This window comes from Ambystoma mexicanum, chromosome 7p (genome assembly GCF_040938575.1).
Source record: "Ambystoma mexicanum isolate Mex_15411 chromosome 7p, UKY_AmexF1_1, whole genome shotgun sequence".
NCBI classification, from domain to species: Eukaryota; Metazoa; Chordata; class Amphibia; order Caudata; family Ambystomatidae; genus Ambystoma; species Ambystoma mexicanum.
In genome coordinates, this window is record NC_090939.1 from 493,646,576 (window position 1) to 493,660,345 (window position 13,770).

Here is a 13,770-nt window from a genome sequence, read left to right on the forward strand (position 1 = left end):
CCTCCATACTGTATGGGCGACCCTTCCAAGGGACGGGAGACAGAACATTTTTCACTAGAAAAAACCTTCTTCCCCTTTAAATTTAGAGGCGCGCTGGGGTGCGGCCCAGGGAGCACACAGTCCCCTTTTCCACGTCAACGGGACGGGCCCAGGTCCCGAATTCACCAGCGCTCTTGGGTTTGGCTTTGGCCATGTAATTCCACACACGGATAATACTACTTTGTCTTCTATTTTGTCTTTTTGTCATTCAGGTACTAGGTCCTCAGGCATCGCACTCCTCCCTGGCGCATGCTGACTTCTGCAGGGCTCAGCAGGTGTCCCGCCTGCAACGGACTATTCCCAACTTCAGACCCCCACGCCCTCTGCCTATGTTGCCTTCGCCCAGACCACGGTTGGCAAGCTTGTTCAGCGTGTGGCTCACTGTCCTCGAAAGCGCTGAAGAACAGACTAGCCAGGTGGAGGGATCTCTTCCAGAAGTCGCCTTCAGAGGACCTCAAGAACTTTGTGAAACATCGAACCAAGCCCAAGGTAGGGCCGATATTCTTCATCGCACCCCGCAAGGGAGACTCCTTCCCAGGGACTCTCCCGTGTGGGACGGACCGTTTAGTTCCTTCTACCAGCATGTGCACAGAGGCGGTTGCAGCAACACGTCACAGGCACGTGGCAGGCAGCTTCACAAAATGGCCACCGCACTAGACAGGCACCCGTCGGAAGCCATTCCAGGAATTCGGCAAAGAATGAGTATCAAGGTGGGACTGACCTCAACCAGGTACGTGGCCTACAGCCTACCCCTCTTTTGGGCAGGGCAGCTTTCCTTTGCGTCCATATGGGCAGGGTACACAGCGGCTCCAGCAGCTCCCCGCTACCCCGTCGGCACCCCCTGCCACCTCCTCGGCCAGTGAAGAGGTTTTCTTCGAGAGTTTCCTCGGCCTCATGAAGTCACCTCGGTTGGGGGTTATCCAAGACTCCATCAGGGAAATCGTTCCCGCAATGCTAGTGGCACCACAGCCTCCACCACCACCTCAGCCTCCGGCCGCGGTCTCTGTACCCCAGCCTCTGGCGCCTGCTACTTCTCTTCCTCCACAGGATCCCCTAGATCCACAGGATACGGATGAGGAGGAGGATCCGGACACGCCATCCTCAGCCAGGGCCTTCCACAAACGTCTTTCTGGGCTGGCGGAGTATATAGGCCTTCCCCAACCCAAGGTAGAGCAGCCGGCAGATGGGGTTCTGGCTGAAGTCCCCACGCAAGGCCCCTCTGTCAAAACGGGGATGCCAATGCAAACCGATGTAGTCTCCCTGGCCAAGAAGCGTTGGCTCAAGCCCCACTCGGCCCAGCCGGTCAATCAACGCCTGGACGCCAAGTACAGGCAGATGAGGGGGATGCACTCTTGCTCTCGTCCCATCATCAGCCACACTCCTCGGTGATCGCTGCAGCATCACTATACTCCAAGCCTCAGTCGTCCTCAGCCTCCTCCTCCTGCGACGCTGCTAGGCAAGGAGGAGAAGATCTTGGAGGCGTATGGCAAAAAGCTCTATTCCAACGCGTCCTTACATCTTCGTCAGGCCAACGCAGATGCCATGCTGGCTGCCGCCAACCAAAGATTATGGCGGGAAATTGCAGATTTCCTCCCGGAACGCTCTACCCAGAGCCAGTCACGCTTTAAGGTGGGGCTAGCCGAGGCCAAGCTGGTGGCGCATGATCTCATGAAATGGACAGCCTGGCTCCGGGCAACAAAATTCAACCTGGATGTCCAGGAACGCATATTAGAACTACCGTTGGGGGTGGAGGGGAGCAACATGTTTCACTCCTCCACAGACAAACAGCTGGACAAAAAGAAAAACAGTTCACAAACGGCCAAGTCTTTATCCAGCCTTACAAAAACAGCGCCCAAATCGTACACCCAATCTCAGCAGCGCTCCGAGAGGGGTTGTACGTACGGAGGGTTCCTAGGCTTCCAGGCAGCCGGACTGCTCCCCGTCCCAGAACTGGCGCAAGCAACAAAAAGGGGTCGAGGGGGCAAGGGATTTTTCCATTCCCACTCCTCCGCGACAGCCTCTGAGGGAAAGAAGGCATTACACGCCCCTTCGGTCCAGGTGTCTCCGGTGGGGGGCAGGCTTGCTCTCCATGCACATTTCTGGTGCCAGAATTTGGCGGATCCCTGGATCCTCTCCGTAGTATCCACCGGGTACCGCCTCCCTATCCCAGCCTCTCCTCCCTCCTCCCCTCCACTCCCACAGGTTGGGAAAGGTACTATTTTGGTGGAGATCCGATCGCTCGTAGAGAGCCAGGCAGTGGAGGAAGTCCTAGCCTTCCAGCGAGGCTTTGGCTTTTACTCCCGGATTTTCACCATTCAGAGGAAGAACCAGGTGGGCCTGAGAGTTGTGCTGGACTTTTCCACCCTTAGCCTCTCCTTACCCCTTGAAAAATTCAAGATGGTTACGCCAGCTTTTATAGCAGAGACATTGGACAAGGGAGACTGGATGTGCTCCCTGGACCTGAAGGACGCGTACCGATACATCCCGATTTGGCAGCCCCATCGTTCTTTCCTTCGGTTCAGGATCATGGGCTACCATTTTCAGTACAGTTCAGTTTCTGTTTGGCCTCAACTCGGCCCCCAGGGTCTTGACCAGTCTCATGAATGCAGTGGCGGCCCTCCTCAGAGCGCAGGGCCTCCACATTTACCCATACCTCGACGACTGTCTCGTCAGGGCTCCGGAAGCGGTTCACCACTCCTCCCAAACCCTTATGAGAACACTGCACAATCTGGGCTTTTCTCTCAACCTCAAGTCGCAGGTGCAACCCACGCAGACGCTGACATTTTTGGGCCTCATCTGGGACACATGCTCCGAGAAGGTATTTCCTTTGGAGGACAAAATCTCGGCTATCAAGTGGGCGACCACCCATTTCCTCAGCAGAGAAGTGACCTTGGCATGGTGGTACCAACATCTCCTGGGTCTAATGGCAGCAGTCCTATTAGCCGTCCTACACACAAGACTAAGGATGTGGAGGATTCAGCTGCACTTCGCAGCCTCATGGAACGAGGAGTGGGGCTCTCAATCCGAGATGATCAACGTTCATCCATCTCTCCACCCCAACCTAACTTGGTGGTCCAGAGACTGCAACCTACGGATGGGCAAGCTCTTCATACCGCCCACTACGCAGGCTACCGTCACCACGGATTCCTCGCTCGAGGGCTGGGGAGCCACCCTGAACGATCTCTCGGTCCACGGCACCTGGACTCTACAGGAGCAGGAATACCACATCAATTGGCTAGAGCTGAACGCCATCTGGCTGGCGCTCAGGGCCTTCCTACCACTTCTCAGGGGCAAGGTTGTCCTCATCCAGACAGGCAACTCGACCAGTATGTACTACGTCAACAAGCAGGGAGGCACCAGATCCCCTCCTCTGTGCAGACTGGCGATCTGCATGTAGGAGTGGGCCCTGGAAAATGACATTTACCTCACGGCAGTCCACCTCCCGGGGGAATACAACCTGGAAGCGGACCGATTCAGCAGGCTGGGAGCTGACATTTACGAGTGGCAGCTAAACAACCTCGTTATTCAGGAGATCTTAAACAGGTGGGGTCACCCCAGGTGGATCTCTTTGCCACCTGGCACAACAAGAAGTGTCCCCAGTTCGCATCCTGGCATGGTCAGGGCCCTGGCTCTCTGGGCGACACATTTCACCTCCAGTGGACCTGCATGAAAGCCTATGCCTTTCCGCCCACGCCCTTGATTCACAGTGTAATTTGCATAATCAAGGAGTCTCGCCAACTCCTCATCATTCTAATAGCTCCATGGTGGCCGGCCAGGCCATGGTTTTCGGAGCTGCTAAGTCTCTCGGAAGGGCCCCCGATTCATCTCCCAACGGGCCCAGCACATCTTCTTGCACCACAGGGGGGCAGAGTCATCCACCCGGCACCAGGGAAACTAGCCCTTACAGCGCGTGGTACCTGAGCAGTTAACGCTTCGGCACCTCATCTGGAGATGATAAAGGGCGCCAGGAGCAAGGCTATCCGGGCCCAGTACAAAAGCAAATGGACCATATTCTGCATGCTGGGCAAACTCCAGGGGGAATTGATCCCCTGGCGTGCACCTTGGACGACGTGCTCTACTTCTCTGCGCGCCTCACCCACTCAGGCATGCAGGTAGACACCTGCCACACATACCTCACAGCCATTGGGGCTTACAGGAACTCGGAGGAAGGCATCTTCTCCTCTTCCAATCCTTTCGTCAAACATATGACAGGACTCGCAAGGCCCCACCCGCCTGTTAAGAGACTGCATCCAGTTCGGCACCTTAACATAGTCTTGGGCACCCTGGCGCACAAACTGTTTGAGCCAATGGCGTTCGTGGACATCAGACTGGTCACCATCAAGACGGCTTTACTAGTCAGCCTCCCCTCGGCTGGTAGTCAGCGAAATCCAGGCGCTGGTCGCCTCGGAACCATATACTACCTTTCACACGGGCATTTCTGCCCATGGTTCTGTCTGCTTTCCACTTGAACGAGGAAATGGTCCTTCCTATGTTTTTTCCCCGATCCCAAGGACGAAGCACAGAGAGTGCTGCACTGCCTGGATGTCAGGCGTACCCTGAAATTCTACTTGAAAAGGACCAAGGGCTTCCGCAAATCGGACGCCCTGTTTGTCACTTTCAGAGGCTCAGGACCAGGCTATCAGGCCTCTAAGGCTTCCATATCCCGCTAGATGGTCTCTGCCATCAAAGAAGCGTATATGGGCCAGCACAAGCCGCTCCCGGCCAACATGCATGCCCACGCAGTCAAGGCCAAGGCAACGGCCATCTCATTCCAGCGCCATGTCCCTTGGCAAGTCATAAGCAGGGCGGCCACTTTGGCCTCTCCCTCGGCTTTCTGCAAGCATTATTGTTTGGATGCTGGCTCTAGATCTGATGTGGCATTCGGATAGGCGGTTCCCAGGAACCTATTTGCTTTCCTCTCCACCCTGGGGCTACAATCAGTTGTAATCACCCTTACAGTATGGAGAAAAGGGGACAGGACGTAAGAGCAATTATAAGTTACTCACCGTAGTGACTAACATGCTCTTAGTCCATAGTCCCCTTTTCTCCATACGTCCCACCAACCTCCCCCCTAATAATACTGGTGTCGTTAGGCAATGTTAAATCTATTGTCGACGCGTCAATGGGGACTGAGGTGTGAGGGCGGAGTCAGGGCAGTGCATGCTGCCTGGGCCGCACCCCTACGTGCCTTTAAATTTAATGGGGAAGGTTTTTTCTGGTGAAATAGGTTTGGTCTCCCGTCAGTTGGAAGGGACGCTGATACAGTATGGAGGAAAGGGGACTACGGACTAAGAGTATGTTAGTCACTACGGTGAGTAAGTTACAATTTCCGTTGGTCTTTCCAATTCTGGAGTGTGGTGGTTGTGTTTCTCGAGCTAACAAACTTGTGCTTAAGTCTACCGTTTCTTCCATTGTTTGGGCTTTTTTTGGGGTTCAGTTTTAGTTTCCAGGCTCTTTTCCAGTCTTGATTTTGTTGCTTTCGGTGTACCAAATGTCTTAGGACTCTGAATTGCGTTGTTCTTCCATTACAAGGACCGCACTCTCCCGTGAAATTGGTTTATGTGGAACGCCAAACATCACTGTAGGTCGGCCAAAGTGCCATCTTGTTGGAGTTTCAGGGACACTCAGCTGTGCGTTCACCAGTGAACCTTTTTTCTCGATAGCTGGTATGTCGCCTTGTTTTTGATTTTTTTTGCCAGAGCCGAGTCTTCTTGCATGGCTTACAGCATTTCTCTGTCCGAAAGTTGTTTTGTCTTGACAAACCTTAAAGTTCTTTTAAATAATTTGTGTGTGGAGGATTGATGTGAGTGATCCTCCTGTATTTTCGAGTCTTCACAATCTTCTGTGAACCCTTTTGCTGTTGTTCCATCAAGTTTTCTTTACTAAAACTGAATTTGTCAATTTTTTTTTCTTGTTCAATGTTGTTAACGTTAGTTTAGTTGCAGCGTTTCCGTCCGTTGTTTCGGGGTTTTTTCGTCTCCACCTCTTTGTTCTTGTTCTCTCGATTATCCGGGATAAGCGAACTTGGCCTTTTGGCACCATCCTGATCATTTGGGTGCACCTCTCCCCCTGTCCACTTTGCGTGAACCTTCATGCTAAGTTCCTGGTTTAATTATGTAGGTAGCACCGTTTGTTGCATACTAGGACTCTCCACGAGGGCAAGAGGGCTCCCCTGATTTTCTCCGCTTCTTGGTGCGTACACTTCAATTGGTACCACAAAGCGAATTTTCTGTCTCTTGGCTGATGATCAACTTTAATTTTTGTTTAGCTGTGTCCTCTGTGCTTTCACCATTTTCTTAGTTTTTGTCGTCTTTTGAAGGAGGTTGTCTTGTTACTAACACGGGCATCTTGTTAGAGCCTTTGCTCTTTTCAAGGCTGCAATCTTCATTTTCCCTTTTTTATTTTTAGGAGTTGCCTTGTATCGTCCGTGTTCTCATACGTTTAAGTCCATCTCTGCCATTCGACAGATGAAACGGACAAGCCATTATCCAGGTAAGTTCTCAAGTTGAGGCTATGCAGGGGCTTTTTCTTGAAAAGCGATTTGGTCTTTGAAAGCGGTTTTGTGTCTCGGCTTGTTGGGTCTTTACTCAATGAGATGTTAGTGTTGTTGTTTGTAAAGCTGCTGCCTTTATTTAGAATGGTCTTTGCAGTAACCAAGGGCATCACATGTTTGTCGGAGGCCGCTGAGCCCTCAGCAAAGGTGAACGCCATTTTCGCTGCAGGTTATTGTGATGAGAGGTGCATGGGTCCCCTGCCTACCGGGATTCCCGCGTCCATTGTTCTCATCCTTATGGGGGTCACTTTTCAAATCTGCGATGGGGCTCCGAAGGATGTTGGTATTGGGTATAATTTGTTCTAGTGCCGTAGCTCGCCGTTCTCCTCTCGGTGGAGGCGCTAGCTCCGCAGACATCGCCCATCTTTTTCATTGGTGAGCTTGTGAGCGGCATCCGTAGCGTCCATAGCAGCCATAGAGTGCCAAAGACTGCTACTCTGCTGGCACTCTGCAACCGATCCGTGGCTGGGAAGGGGTTTTGAGCAGTTCCTCCCCTCACCAACAGTAGAAACAGGAAACGGACTCTGATTGGCAGCAGGTCGCCAAAGACTGCTACTCTGCCGCTACTCCGCCATTGACACTCATTCCAAAGCAGCTAAACAAATGGGACAAGCGGTTCTAAAACATCTATTTACTGCTGAACCTTCTCACAACCCACCACCTTCTCCTAACACTGCTGGCGAATCTATGCATACCATGTGATATAAGCAGATTCCACAAGCCTCAGAAGGGATACATTACTCACCGTAATCTTATTTCTGATGCTTGTATCTGCTTAGATTCACATGCGCCCACCCTTCCTCCCCTTGGAGAGAGGGTACATGAATGTTTTTGATGAGCTTTATCTGATCATATCTGCTTTAATACACCTGTACTCACGCTACACTTCATGCTACCTCATGTCAGAAACAAAACAATCTGAGGGACCTCGACGCGTGAAGGACCATGGGTACAGTGGACGTCACTCTAGGGATAGTATTACTGGCGCACCCTGTCGACGTCCCTTTTTGAGTTTCGAAAACAACAACTGTAATGCTCTGCAGCTTCCACTAGATGTCGGCCTATGCATAAAATGTGAATTTAAGCAGATACAAGCATCAGAAATACAATTACAGTGAGTAATGTACTAATATATATATATATATATATATATACACACTCAACTAGGTAGGGCAAGGCTTTCATAAGCAGAATGGCCGCGATCTTGGCATCAACATTTAATAGGGTCGTTGGGCGATAGACCCCACATTCTGCTCCGTTCTTTCCAGGTTTTAAAGGTAGAGTCATTGTAAACTACCATTGTGGGGAAAACCGAACCTATCTCACAGAAAGACAACATTTCTTTTCAAATTCAGAACTCCTGGCTGAGATTATCCTGACATTGGTATCGCTTCGGACTGCATTTTCATAGTTCCTCTGGGATGACTGAGGATGTGATCACTGCAATATTCGCTGAAAAGCTAGTGATCTCAGTTAACGGGAGATATGAGATCATCTCTGATTTATCCACAAATTAGTCAAGAGCTCCAATTGTGGGTTCCCCAACTGATCTCAGCCGAGTGCTCAGATCTGTCAACTAAAGCTTTGTCGTTGTGTTGGCCAATGTTCCCTGACGTATTGGGGACCCCCACCTCCTCGATCTTTCAGCAGGACAGTCTGTGGGAGAGGGGTAAGAGAAGGCCTTTCACATCAACATATTGGGACCAAAGACAATTGGTCTAGCATTGAGCTCTTTCTTGACACCAGTTGGAGAGACCAGTGTAAGTGCTAATGCACAATAATACTTCCATTTAATATAAATTAGGTAGTTAATCTGTGGCTGCTACATTTGGGCAAGGAAGGCTTGCTCCTCTGGTTATTAGCGTTTGACAAAAGGGTGTTCATGACAGCAGCCAATCATGCAGGCATTCGGAACGTACAAATGGTTGTAGATTGTCAACTTACTGTGATGTCACACAAGTGGGAGTTGAATAAGCAGACTCCGGAGAAGTTCTCCAGTAGGCAGTTTCTCTTCATCAATCTATTCTTGTCAAGAACGAAAGAGAAATGCAAGGCTTTTTGCTCGAGGGAGTACCCTGCTTTGTGACTTCCTGGGAGTTTAGCTCCTCCCGCTCCCCCCCCCATTCTCGCTGATTCTTCTGTTAAGGAAATTGAAGCAGTGCAGGGCAACCATGATCCTGATCATTCTGGACTGATGATCCTTTCCTGTTTGAAATGCTGTTGGTCCCTCATTCGTTTGCCACATAGGGGATTTGAGGTCGAATTGTTTATCAGATGCCGGGTAGTTAAATCTTCTTTCCTAGTACTGAAAGGTTGAGCTACTTGAATACAGAACTCTCAGAGGAGGTGCTAAGTGTGATTGATGTGATCAGCTTGTCCCAGTCACCAAAATAAATCCATGTTTGACATTTGCAGTAGGTGGTGAGAAAGGAACATTGACCCGTTATGTCCAGTGAGCACAGTTTTCAAATTTCTTCTGTCTTTATCAAAAGTGGACTTTTATGTTGGTACTCTAAAGGTTTTTCTTGTGGCCCTCCCCTGTTTTAAGGTGACTCTAGAAGGGTTGTATTTTTACATACCTACCATAGTCCTGTTTCTGAACAAACTGGTTAACAGCTTCCCTTTGTGGCCCTCTCATGAGATCTTAATGTGGTCCCAACATTCTTGTTGTTTCCATTCCATGTCCGTGGGGTTACTTACTTTTACATTTTTTAAAATGTTTTTTATTATTTTCACGGTTGGAGCCTTGACTTTTGCAATTGACAAGATAACAGCTTTTGCTTTATAAGGTATGATAAACATTCAAAGACCCCCCCCCAGCACCATGATCTTTATACCAGAATTGCAGAGTAGTTTGCACCCCTTACCCCACCCCGCCAGGGTTCAAATAGAGCCTTGTCAAACATGGTTTAAATATCAGGGCCGGGAATTTAAGATCATAGTGTAACAGAGGAGACCAGATTGCCTGAAACTGGTGGAGCTTCCCCTCCTTGGCGGCCGTTACCTTCTCTGCCACCATTATGTCCCAGATCTTAATTCCACCATCGTCCCAAATCTGGGCCTTCTGCCGTCTTTCAACACCGGGTGGTGGTAATACGTGCAGCCAGCATCAAATGAGTTAATAGCTTTGCCCGGGCCCCGACCTTGGGTATACCCCCTCACACGGGGCTCCGAAAAGCAGGGTTTTCGGCCACATCAGGAGTTGACTATCCGTGATATCTTGTATGGTTTGCACAATGTTCTCCCAGAAGGATTGTATCAGGGGGCAGTCCCACCACATATGGAAGTAAGAGCCATGACCTCCACAGTTCCGCTAGCAGGTAAGGGGGATCACACCCTGGAAATGGTGGATCTGAGCCGGAGGGTAATACCAGCAGAACAACAATTTTAAGGCACATTCGTTGTTTGTTACACATCTAGATGAGGCGCGGGCTCTGGCCCAAATCTCTGACCAGGCCACATCATCCAATTGGTGGCCTAAATCCACTTCCCATCAGGTCATATAGTCTGGGTGGCATGGGGTGGCAGGTGGTCCTCCCTCAGCAGTCTATAAAGTTTCGAAATCCCGCCCTTGTCTCGGCCCTCCCAGATGGTTAGTTCAAGTGGGCGCAGGGCCCGGATAGCTTTCTGTCTGATTTCAGGGTGAGTAATCCAATCCCGGATTTGGGTATATGGGAATCTATCTAACTCCGAGAGGTGAAATTCCCTCTTGCAGCCTTCAAAGGAGCGTGGTTGGCCCTCTGAAAACAATTGTCCTAGAGTGAGTAGACCCCCACCCCCTCTTTCCATCGTCTAAATGCCCCCGGATGCATGCCTGGAGTAAAAGCCATGTTGCCAAGCACCGGATACAGTGGGTCCACACCTCTACTGATCTTTTCCTTCCTTAATGCCTCATCCCATACCTTTAGAGAAGCTTTTTATGATGATAGGAGATGTGGTCATTGCTTACGTTTCATATAGGGGATAAAAGGCAGTAGGCAGAGGGGAAGAGAGCATTTGGATTGCTCGATTTCCTTCCACCTGGGTGCGGGAGCCTCGCCCTTCCATGCAGATAGGTGGGAGAGCTGGGCTGCCTCTGTATACTTTAGTAGATTGGGAACCCCAAGCCCCCTAGTCCGGATCCCACCATCATCACCCTCTTGGGGATTCTAGATTTTTTTTACCCCGCCATACAAAACCCAGGAATTTTACGCTGGAGCCTTTCTAATATAGGTTTCGGGACCACCACTAGGAGGAATGAGCAGCAGTACAATAACCGAGCGAGGAGATTCATTTTAACCGCTGTGATCCGTCCCATCAGTGAAATTTCTTGCCCTGCCCATTTCTCCAAGGTCTTAACCACCCCATAGAGGTCTTTTGGTCTTTTGGGGACACTGTAAACGGAATCCCTAAGTATGCCATGAAGGTTGTCTCGCAGCGGAGAGGGCATATAGCTTGGAGGGAGGCAATATCCTGAGGTGGTAGCCCTACCCCTAGCGCCACTGATTTCCCAAAGTTAATCTCAAACCCGGCTACCTGACCAAAAGCCTGCAGTTCCTGCAGGACCGCCCGCATGGATGGAGAGACCTTGGTTATAGATAGAAGTACATTGTCGGCATATAGAGATACCTTATGGGAAGAACCTTGCACCTCAGGCCCTTGAATCGCATTATTTTTGCTTATGTGCTGGGCCATGGGTTCCATAATGATGGTGAACAGGAGGGGAGAAAGGGGGAATCCCTGCCATGTACCACATGTAAGGGGGGTAGGGGCGAGAGCTCCCGGTTAAGTTGGAGAGAGGTGTTCGGGGAGAAATAATTAGAGGCAATCAATTTCCTAAATTGGGGACCAAAGACGAATACCTCCAATGTCAGATGCATAAACGACCAGTCTACCTTATCAAACGCCTTTGTCGCGTCTAAGGTTAAGAGGGCCAGTTTCCCATTACTCTTGGTGATGGATTCAATTGGGTTCACTGCCTGCTTGATGTTGTCTCCCGTTTTCCTGCCCTGAATAAAACCTGTCTGGTCAGCATTGATCAATCGCGGGAGGAGATTGTGAAAATGAACAAAACTGATACCTTAATTTTATGTTTAATAACCTTGTGTCGATGCAAAAAGTACAAGAAATTTTTGTTTGTTTACAAACCAAATAAGCATGCACTTGTGAAGCACTATATTGTTTGATACAAATATACTTTTCTCACAAAACAGATAAAGAATCTGGAAAAATATACACTGAAAGGTGTCTGGTATGTTTATTAGAGTTTGTAACTTGAGAGTTATTGTGGGTGCCCGTGGTCGTATCTCGTCTAGTATGAGGTACCCCCTTTTTTCACATACTGGAGCTTTTAGCCAGTACCGGGGGTTGCAAATCCTCTTAGGGTCAGGGAGCTTCAGAGGCGCTGTTCTCCTACCTTACACAGTGGCCCAGTCCAGAGGCTCTTTGCCCAATCGTGGGGCCAATGGCTGATAGCTGGTCACTTTTGCTTCTCTGCGTGTGCCGTAGTAGAGACCAGCTGCACTCTACCAAATCCGGAAAGCAGGTGTTATACTCTTATGTGTGTCCCACGATTGCATGGGGCTCCGCCTCACCTGCTGCGGGAGACATCCGAAGCTTTACGACATTAGTCACTGCGTGGGTCTGACTGCCTGACTCACTGTCCGGGGCCGTTGGGACGTTCAGCAAGGCATCTTGCAGGCTAAGCTCCAGTGCTCATGAGTTGCGGCAAAGAAGACAGCCGTATCAGGTCTGGGGGCCCGCCAGCTATGGCTGCGTGGCTTTACATGCATCGGGGGTTTGGATGCCTGAATCACGCCCCCTGGTGGGAGCGCAGCTGGTGGCCCGGTAGAAGGGAGGAGCAGGTCGCCTCCCCCAGCATGGTGAACTGGAGGCTACGTGGGCTCCGGAGTATGCGGTCTCCCCAGGGGCCATGCACTCAACGGAGACAACTGGCACTCCCCATCTGCAATGCTGACGGCTGCAGCTGTCCCCTCTTCTTCTTGTTTTTCTGCATTGGGCGGCGCAGTGTCATAAGCATCCACCCGCCCGCCATCTTGAGACGCGATCCCCTCACTCTGCTCTCACCATTCCCTCTGTGTTTTGGGCTCTGTGTTGGAAATCAGCCCATCATCTGGCCACAGCAGATGCTCGCCACCTTCCGCATCAGGTTGCTGGGTTGTTACGCTTCGGGCCTGGCAGGAACATTGCAAATACTTACTATTGCAGGCTCTGCACTGAGGCCATCAACAGAGCTGCCACATTGGTGCCGCTGCTGGCCACGCCCCTACATTTAAATTTTAATTTTTGGTGGCCCTAACATCCGGTAGAAGGCTCTTGGAATGGCTCGATTTTTCTGTTTTTTCCTCTTTTGCCACTTTTTATGAAGGTATAAATTACTCTGAAGTTTACATGGCCTTATTTCCTTCAAAAGGTGATCTCAAAGTTGCATTTACAACACACAAATTACCCCCACGCCTCGGTGTTCTTTCCTCCCCTCATCCATATGTAACAAAGTTTCCATAGACTGGGACCCAAGAGGGCTTTGTTTCTAGGCTGTCTGACCCAGAAAATAAAGTCAGGATGGCCAGTTATTAAATTGATTTGAAGGCCACTGGAAAGGAAAAGTTATTGGATTGATCACTTACAAACCTTCTGGTAGTAGTGATTTTCTCCTCGCTCAAAAAGCAATAGAAATTAATTGACAAACCAAAGTGCTCCTGAAGGCAGATTCCACAAAAGATTAGGCAGATACCTTTACAAGGAGTTCTGTTGCTGAACATATGCCAGGGGGCAACCTGATGTCTTACATTCACAAAACATTTCTTGAGCACTCGGGCTGGTGATGATGCTTGAGTGGGATGCACAATGCTACAAAACCTTGTTATGCAGGGCATATTTCCTTGCACTTTTCCCTCCATCCATTATGGCTATGGGAGCCTCTCAGAAGTTGAGGAATCTGTGGGATTAAGTTAATCTTTTAGCGTAACATTTTACGTGCATTCTGTAAGTCTTTCTCATGTATACCGCATTCCTCACACAAATTCCTATGAACTGCTCATAAATTGATTTCATATGTCCGCTCTACCGTTCCTCTGCATCTATTGCCTGGGAAGAAGGGTTAGAACTGAGATCAAAGGTCTCATATGGCTGCTTATATATAGGAATGTCACTTCCAGTACAAGGAATGTCACTGATGC

The 13,770-nt window shown here is 50.0% G+C and overlaps 1 protein-coding gene across 10 annotated transcripts in view; it reads left to right on the plus strand.

Moving 5' to 3' along the window:
- CASK (calcium/calmodulin dependent serine protein kinase) overlaps nt 1–13,770 on the plus strand; it is a 2,777,982-nt gene that overhangs the window by 2,290,624 nt on the left and 473,588 nt on the right. The gene's annotated exons all lie outside the window — the stretch shown is intronic.